Genomic DNA, 9,309 nt, shown 5'->3' on the forward strand with positions numbered 1-9,309 from the left:
GCCGATTGCCTCAAATCCCGAAATCCTGAAAACTTGACTCCTTTTGTACCAATTTTTCCCTAGCCAAATCTCTTATTTTTCTCATCATCTTTGGCTGATTCTCTGAACCTCTAAACCCCAGGTTTCTGTCGACAATACCACAAGTAAAAACCCTCATATTTTATCTTTCTTTACACTTTTGCAAAAAGCCGAAACTCCCACACTATCTTAGGGACATAGCCGAATACTGAGATCACTGAAGGCTCGAATTTTGTTATTGTTTGAGGGCTTAAAACTGCATCAGAATCAAGTAGGAACTAAGGGGGAACGTTGACTGAAAGAATCGGTAGTAAGTCTTTCCAACTTAGTCTATCTTTCATATTTTAAGAAAAGCCGGAATCCCTAAAAGGTTAGGGAGGTTGTCGTTTTTGGACTTGTAGCCCTAAGGGGTTGTTATAATAGTATTATTTTGGTAATAGTGTGATTAAAAGGCTGTTGATCAAGGGCTTGGACAAGTGGAGCGAACGGATCTGGATCGAGACGCTATTTTCGGCAAAGGTAGGAACGCTAAGGCCTAAGGTGTTGTTGGCAGAATATGGTAAGAAGTTAATATGTAGTTATCGGTAGTAAGATTAACGTGGTAGTATTATAATTGTAGGCAGTTTGTGCGTGGATCTCGTCAGCGAATTGTCATAAAATAGGTGTGTAACTAACACTCTCTCATAGATTAGATCGGCAAAAGCCGAAAAGCCGAAATGCCAGAAAGTTGGTATTTTGGGAATTTGCGAGTGTGCGAATGCTCGTAAGATAGTTGGGTTTGTATGTTTGGTATTCTGATGGTAATAAACTGCAGTACGTGCGATTTCATGCATTTTGATAACTTAGGCTTAATGGGCCAAAAATCGGGTTCATGGGCCAACGGGCTCAATTTGGTAAGTATACGCGGTAAGTATTCTGATAGTACGTAAATAGATAGGATATGCATGAAAACCCTAAAAGTAGCTAAATTACTACAATACCCTTATGTATGGAAAATTACCATGATACCCCTAGGTGTAAATGACCAATATCTTCTTAGGGTTAATTTTGTCTGAAAAGCATGTTGATTTAAATCTGTATGATGTATGCCATGAATGAATATTTGTTGCATGGGGACATGGGTTATATTATGAAGGAAGCGTCCTGGTGGCTATGCCACAATTATCTGATCTGGTGGCTCTGCCACATATATTTGTTCTGGTGGTTCTGCCACGATTATCTGTATCGGTGACTCTATCACATTATCAGTTCTGGCAGCCATGATGCATAATTCTGTGGCGTGTAGCGGTTGGGTGGGTCGAGTAGTCTCCCCACATGGTGAAAGGTTGGTAAGGGGGTGTATGTGGTTGGTTATGTGTTGGGTTTTGCATATACATGAAATATCTGATCTGATCTGTTATGGGCCTATGGGCTTAATTCTGTATTTTGTTCTGAGCTAAGGCCAATTTATTCTGTTTCTGTGGTTTGAACTGATATGGGCTATGGTTGGGTTAATTTTACATACTGAGTTTCCCCAAACTCATCCCCTCTTTTTATCCATGCAGGTAATCCCCAACCATAATAGGCTTAGAGCCGCGAGGGATTCGGAGTGGCCACTCGTTCTGTAATATGGATTGCTTCTGGTGATTTGGACTTCAATTTTCTTTACTTTGATGATTTGGGTTTTGTTATGTAATAAGGCCGCTTATGATTATTTTTTTTTTGGGTTTTGATTTATAACTTATCATGATGATCTTAAATTATATTAACTATCAAAATGGGCTAAATCTAGGGTTCGTTTTCCAAAAACATAAACTGATTTCAAAGTAACACGATTACAAACAAGGCTTCTGCTATGATAATGTTTTCCAAATTTAAATATGTTTTATTCTAAAATAGACATAATTACAATGGTAACCTAAAAATATACGTGATGTTAGAGTGTGGCAATGGCAGTGTGCATGTCTAGGATTGGATCCGAAAGAGCTTGGTACTTAAGCAGTCCGATGGACTCACCTCCTCTTTTTCGGTTTCCTACCTGGTGCACAACTTCCATTCACTTTAACCCTTAATGAATTAATCCTGTGAACATCAAGTACGATTATCTGGACTTAGAATAAAAAAATGTTTTAACGTTTTGATGTGGCACGTCGGATCCGGTCATAACGTTTAGGCCGAGTTTGGGGTGTAACATTTAGTGATATCAGAGCCAAGTTACAACAACTCGGCTGTGGAATGGGTTTACAAAAACGAAGATTTTTAAAAAAAAATCGGTTTTTAAAATCTAGACTTCTAAAGGTGGCATTCCGAATCTCCGGCCCAAGCCTGTAAGTATCATTCTGAATTTCTCTGAATATTTTTCTGGATTATTTATCTGTACTGAAACTCTGCTAGGATGCTCTAGATAGAATGATACTAAAACCCTAGGAAAATTTGATAAGAGACTGAAACCGTGTTAGACTTCGATTCTGCGAGAACAATCTCTGAAATACTGTCTGATTCATAAAACATCTGTAATAATCACTAGAATACCGGGTTAATGCATAAAATTCGTAAACAGATAATACGATATGAGTACAAGAGCCACTCGTGGAAGAGGCCGTGGACGTGGCCGAGGAGGGGCTCGAGCGGTATCTTCATCTTCGGGACATATGCTGGCGACAGATGCACCGGTACCATCAGCAACGGAAGTAGAGTCACATGATCGTGGTGCCGGGGATGACGCCCTGTCCCAGGCAATGCTTCGTGTTCTGAAAAGGGTTGTCGGGGCAAGTACGGGCAACGGAGTTCAAGGGTCCATTTCGGAATGACTCCGGGCCAACGGAGCGGAGATTTTTAGGGGTGTGTCTGGTATCGCCCTGAATGTGGCAGAATATTGGTTGGAGGCCACAGAACGAATTATGGATGACTTGGATTGCTCTGTGGAATAGAAACTGAAGGGAGCCGTATCGTTGCTATGGGATGAGGCTTACCAGTGGTGGCTCACCGTGAGAGAAGGGATTATTTGTCTAATGTGGTGTCGCATTGAGGGCTGAAAAGTGGATTCGAAAAGGTTGTGAGGCCTATTTGGCATTTGTAAGCCAGTCGGAAGAGAAAGGATTGACAGTGGATAAGGTCGGGGCCGTGCAGGGAGTTTCAAGATGTTTTTCGAGGAGCTTAGGGATTACCTCCAACCGAGAAGTGGAGTTTGGAATCGACTTGTTGCTGGAACGGCGCCGGTGTCTATCGCACCGTATAGGATGGCACCGAAGGAGTTGGTGGAGCTAAAGGCACAAATTCAAGAGTTGTTGGATAGGGGCTTTATTAGGCCAAGCGTGTCTCCATGGGGAGCACCGGTGTTATTCGTGAAGAAGAAGGATGGTACAAAGCGGATGTGCATTGATTATCGCCAGTTGAACAAACTGACAATTAACAATAAGTATCCACTGCCAAGGATTGACGATCTATTTGACCAGCTTAGGGGGGGCTTCTATATTTTCTAAGATCGACCTTCGATCTGGATATCATCAGTTAAGGGTCAAGGAGACAGATATCCATAAGACGGCATTCAGGACTCGGTATGGTCATTACGAGTTTCTGGGTATGCCATTTAGGCTGACGAACGCTCCTGCGACATTTATGGATCTGATGAATTGGGTGTTTCAACCATTTCTAGATCAATTCGTAGTCGTCTTTATTGACGATATTCTGGTATATTCTGAAACGGAAGCAAAGCATGATTAGCATCTCCGTATAGTACTACAAGTGTTAAGGGAGAAGGAACTTTATGCAAAGTTCAGCAAGTGTGAATTCTGGTTGAGGGAGGTAACTTTCTTAGGACATGTGGTCTCTTTGAGGGGATTAAGGTGGATCCTCGAAAAATTGAAGCGATTTTGGAGTGGAAGCCGCCTAGGTCGATATCGAGATATACGGAGTTTCCTAGGATTGGCAGGATACTACAGAAGGTTTGTGGAAGGTTTTTCGGTGTTGGCTGCACCTCTGACTAGACTCATAAGGAAAGGGGTACCGTTTGTATGGACTGAGACCCAGCAGGAAGTTTTTGAAAAGTTGAAGAAAGTTTTGACTGAAGCACCTTTGTTAATTCAGTCAGAGTCTGGGAAGGATTTTCTTGTGTCTGATGACGCATCATATGTAGGTTTGGGCTGCGTGTTAATGCGGGAGGTAAGGTGGTTGCATATCGTCCACGGCGACTTAAGCCTCACGAGGGGAACTATCCTACTCATGATTTGGAATTAGCAGCAGTGGTCTTTGCACTTAAGATTTGGAGACATTACTTGTACGGAGAAAGGTGTATTATATACACAAACCATAAGAGTCTTAAGTATTTGTTGACTTAGAAGGAGCTGAACCTTAGGCAAAGGAGATGGATTGAGTTGCTTAAGGATTATGACTATTCAATCGAGTATCACCCAGGAAAGGCTAATGTGGTAGCCGATGCTTTGAGTCATAGAACCGTATCTGATCTGAGAGCAATGTTTGCTCGTTTGAGTCTGTATGATGATGGCAGTTTGTTGGCTGAATTGCAAGTAAGGCTAACCTGGGTGGACCAGATTAAGGAAAAGCAGTTGAAAGATGAGTCTTTGGTCGCTCGTTTTCAACAAGTTAAGGAAGGGGAAACTTTTGAGTTCAGTTTAAATGGTGATGGAGTTCTGTGTTTCCGAGGAAGAATTTGTGTTCCGAAGGACTTTGATCTAAGGCAGACAATATTGAAGGAAGCTCACGGGGGACTATGTGCCATGCATCCTGGAGGGAATAAGTTGTATCACGACTTGCGAGAATTGTCTTGGTGGCTGGACTTAGCGAGAAGTAACGGAGTTTGTAGGAAAATGTCGACATGCCAACAAGTGAAAGTGAGCATCAATTACCTTACGGATTTATTACGGTAGGTGAAGATACCACTTTGGAAGTGGGAAAGGGTAACCATGGACTTTGTGAGTGGGTTGCCATTGACACCATTGAAGAAAGACTCGGTATGGGTGATTGTGGATAGGTTGACCAAATCGGCCCATTTCATACCGATCGTCTTGACTTTTCACTTCAAAAGTTAGCCAAACTGTATGTGGCAGAGATTGTGCGACTTCATGGAGTCCCAGTTTCGATTATCTCTGACCGGGATCCCAGATTCACATCTCGGTTTTGGAAAAAGTTGCATGAGGCATTGGGGACGCGGTTGAACTTCAGTACGGCTTTCCATCCCCAAACTGATAGTCAATCAGAAAGGGTCATTCAGATTCTGGAGGACATGTTAAGGGGATACGTGATTGACTTTCGAGGTAGTTGGGAGGACTACTTACCATTGGCAGAATTTGCATACAATAACAGTTATCAAGCGAGTATTCGAATGGCACCGTATGAAGCACTGTATGGTCGAAGGTGTCGTACACCTAGTTGTTGGACGGAGCTAGGGAAGCGACAAGTTCTTGGACCGGAATTGGTGGCTGATACTGAGGCTAAGGTCAGAATAATTAGGGACCATTTGAAAGAAGCATCTGATAGGCAAAAATCGTATGCAGATTTGAAACGTAAGGAGATTGAGTACTCAGTAGGGGATATGGTCTTTTTAAAGGTTTCTCATTGGAAGAAGATATTGAAGTTTGGTAAGAAAGGCAAGTTGAGTCCGCGGTTCATTGGGCCTTATCGGGTTTTGAAGTGAGTAGGCCTAGTGGCTTATCAATTGGAATTTCCTCTAGAACTAGACAGGATTCACGATGTTTTTCATGTCTCCATGTTAAGGTGTTATCATTCTGATCCTGCTCGTGTCGTGCCAGTCGCAGAAATTGACGTTCAAACTGATTTGACATTCGAGGAAGAGCTGGTGCAAATATTGAATCAAGATGTTACAGTTCTGAGAAGGAAATCTGTCCCCTTAGTGAAGGCGCTTTGGCGTAACCATGGCAGAGAGGAAGCTACTTGGGAGCCAGAAGAGGCGATGCAGCAGCAATACCCTCATCTGTTTGGACCAAGTAAATTTCGAGGACGAAATTTCTTTAAGAAGGGTAGAATTGTAACGCCCCAATTTTCGAGAATTCTGTGAATGATTGGTAAAATTTAAAATTTTGTGTTCTGTCTGCTTGATGAAGGTTTAATTATGATAGGGGGCCTCTAGAAGGCCCAAGCTTAGGTTAAAATCCAGTAATTTTAGGTGATTTTAATCCATAGGGAAAAAGGGGTTCTAGTTAACTGGGCTTTTAAGTATTAACTGGGTAAAAGAGGACACAAGGAAGCCTGTGGTAAGTTGGCATGTGACGCTACTTAGGGGCTTTAGAGGTGGCATGTGGATGACCAAGGAGGGCTAAGGTTCGAGTCACAAGGTAAGCAAATTAATGATATTAATTTTTATGTACAGAAAAGGTAAGCAGTGGAACTGAAGTAAAAGTCTGTCTGGAGAAGATTTAGGAGCTGATAAGGGAGAGGATTTAGGTGCTGATTAGGGAGAGGATTTAGGAGCTGATTAGGGTGAACTGTGTTGGCCGAATGGTGGACTCTTGAAGAGCAAGAGTTGGCCGGCCAAGGGATGCTTTAGGGGGGCAAATTTCGGCTAGGGTTAGTGCCAGTATAAATTTGACATTAGTGGTAAGTGGTGTCGTTTCCTTACTATTCTCCTATTATTTTCTTTTTCTCTTCTCTCCATCCACTTATTCTTTTCTTCTTCTTTTCCCCATAGCCAAATCCTTCAACCACCCTACTCTATACCACCTTCATTCCATTATTTTTAAGACTATAGCTGATTGCCTCAAATCCCGAAATCCTGAAAAGTTGACTCCTTTTGTACCGATTTTTCCCTAGCCAAATCTCTTATTTTTCTCATTATCTTTGGCCGATTCTCTCAACCTCTAAACCCCAGGTTTCTGTCGATAATACCACAAGTAAAAACCCTCATATTTTATCTTTCTCTACACTTTTGCAAAAAGCCGAAACTCTCACACTATCCTAGAGACATAGCCGAATACTGAGATCATTGAAGGGTCGACTTTTGTTATCATTTGAGGGCTTAGAACTGCATTAGAATCAAGTAGGAACTAAGGGGGAACGTTGACTGAAAGAATCGGTGGTAAGTCTTTCCAACTTAGTCTATCTTTCGTATTTTAAGAAAAGTCAGAATCTCTAAAAGGTTAAGGAGGTTGTCGTTTTTGGATTTGTAGCCATAAGGGGTTGTGATAATAGTATTATTTTGGTAATAGTGTGATTAAGAGGCTGTTGATCAAGGGCTTGGACAAGTGGAGCGAACGGATCTGGATCGAGACGCTATTTTCGGCAAAGGTAAGAACGCTAAGGCCTAAGGTGTTGTTGGCCGAATATGGTAAGAAGTTAATATGTAGTTCATTTCAGTAGTAAGATTAACGTGGTAGTATTATAATTGTGGGCAGTTCGTGCCTGGATCTCGTCAACGAATCGTCATAAAACAGGTGTGTAACTGACACCCTCTCATAGACTAGATCGGCAAAAGCCGAAAAGCTGAAATGCCGAAAAGTTGGTATTTTGGGAATTTACGAGTGTCCGAATGCTCGTAAGATAGTTGGGTTTGTATATTTGGTATTCTGAAGGTAATACACTACAGTACGTGCAATTCGTGCATTTTGATAACTTGGGCTTAATGGGCCAAAAATCAGGTTCATGGGCCAACGGGCTCAATTTGGTAAGTATCTTGTGAAAGTATTCGATAGTACGTAAATGGATAGGATATGCATGAAAACCCTAAAAGTAGCTAAATTACTACAATACCCTTATGTATGGAAAATTACCATGATACCCCTAGGTGTAAATGACCAATATGCCCCTAGGGTTACTTTTGTCTGAAAAACATGTTGATTTAAATCTGTATGATGTATGCCATGAATGAATATTTATTGCATGGGGGCATGGGTTATATTATGAAGGAAGCGTTCTGGTGGCTATGCCACAATTATCTGATCTGGTGGCTCTGCCACATATATCTATTCGTGGTTACGCCACGATTATACAGATCTGGTGACTCTGTCACATTATTCATTCCAGCGACCATGCTGCATAATTACGTGGCGTGTAGCGGTTGGGTGGGTCGAGTAGTCTCCCACATGGTGAAAGGTTGGTAAGGGGTGTATGTGGTTGGTTATGTGTTGGGTTTTGCATATACATCAAATATCGATCGATTCATTATGGGCCTATGGGCTTAATTCTATATTCATGCTCGGCTAAGGCCAATTTATTACATTTACGTGGTTTGAACCGATATGGGCTATGGTTGGGTTAATTTTACACACTGAGTTTCCCCAAACTCATCCCTATTTTCATCCATGCAGTAATCCCTAACCATAGTGGGCTTGGAGTCGCGAGGATTGGAGTGGCCACTGCTTACGCAATATGGATTTCTTCGGTGATTTGGACTTCAATTTTCTTTACTTTGATGATTTGGGTTTTGTTATGTAATAAGGCCGCTTATGATTATTTTTTTTGGGTTTTGATTTATAACTTATCATAATGATCTTAAATTATATTAACTATCAAAATGGGCTAGATCTTGGGTTCGTTTTCCAAAAACATAAATTGATTTCAAAGTAACACGATTACAAACAAGGCTTCTGCTATGATAACGTTTTCCAAATTTAAATATGTTTTATTCTAAAATAGACATAATTACAATGGTAACCTAAAAATATACGCGATGTTAGACTATGGCAATGGCGGTGTGCATGTCTAGGATTGGATCCGAAAGAGCTTGGTACTTAAGCTGTCCGATGGACTCACCTCCTCTTTTTCGGTTTCCTACCTGGTGCACAGCTTCCATTCACTTTAACCCTTAATGAATTAATCCTTTGAACATCAAGTACGATTATCTGGATGTAGAATGAAAAAATGTTTTAACGTTTTGATGTGGCACGTCGGATCCGGTCATAACGTCTAGGCCGAGTTTGGGGTGTTACATATATGGATAATGATAGATGTTTAGAGGCTAAAGCTTTATTGAAAAAAGGTAATAGGTCTTTCTCCTTAATGCAAAACATCTCATCCTTGAAAAGCACATCATCTGTATCTACATAGAATTCAAATAGAAAATTAGGTAAAGCCAGCACAAGGGTTGCACAAACTGCCTTCTTCAATTATTGAAAGGCATGAGTGGCCTGTTCAGTCCACCTCCACTAATTTTTTTTGAGCAAATTTATCAAAGATTTGGTCAATGTACCATAGTGTTTAACAAATCTTCGACAATAGCCTGATATTCCTAATAAGGCTCTTAGTTCCTTGATGGATTTTAGAATAGGCCAATGAGCAATACAATTTCCTTTGGAGTTGTCTATGGCCATAGTACCTTTGAAAATGACATGGCCTAAAAAC

This window comes from Gossypium arboreum, chromosome 3 (genome assembly GCF_025698485.1).
Source record: "Gossypium arboreum isolate Shixiya-1 chromosome 3, ASM2569848v2, whole genome shotgun sequence".
Lineage (NCBI taxonomy): Eukaryota > Viridiplantae > Streptophyta > Magnoliopsida > Malvales > Malvaceae > Gossypium > Gossypium arboreum.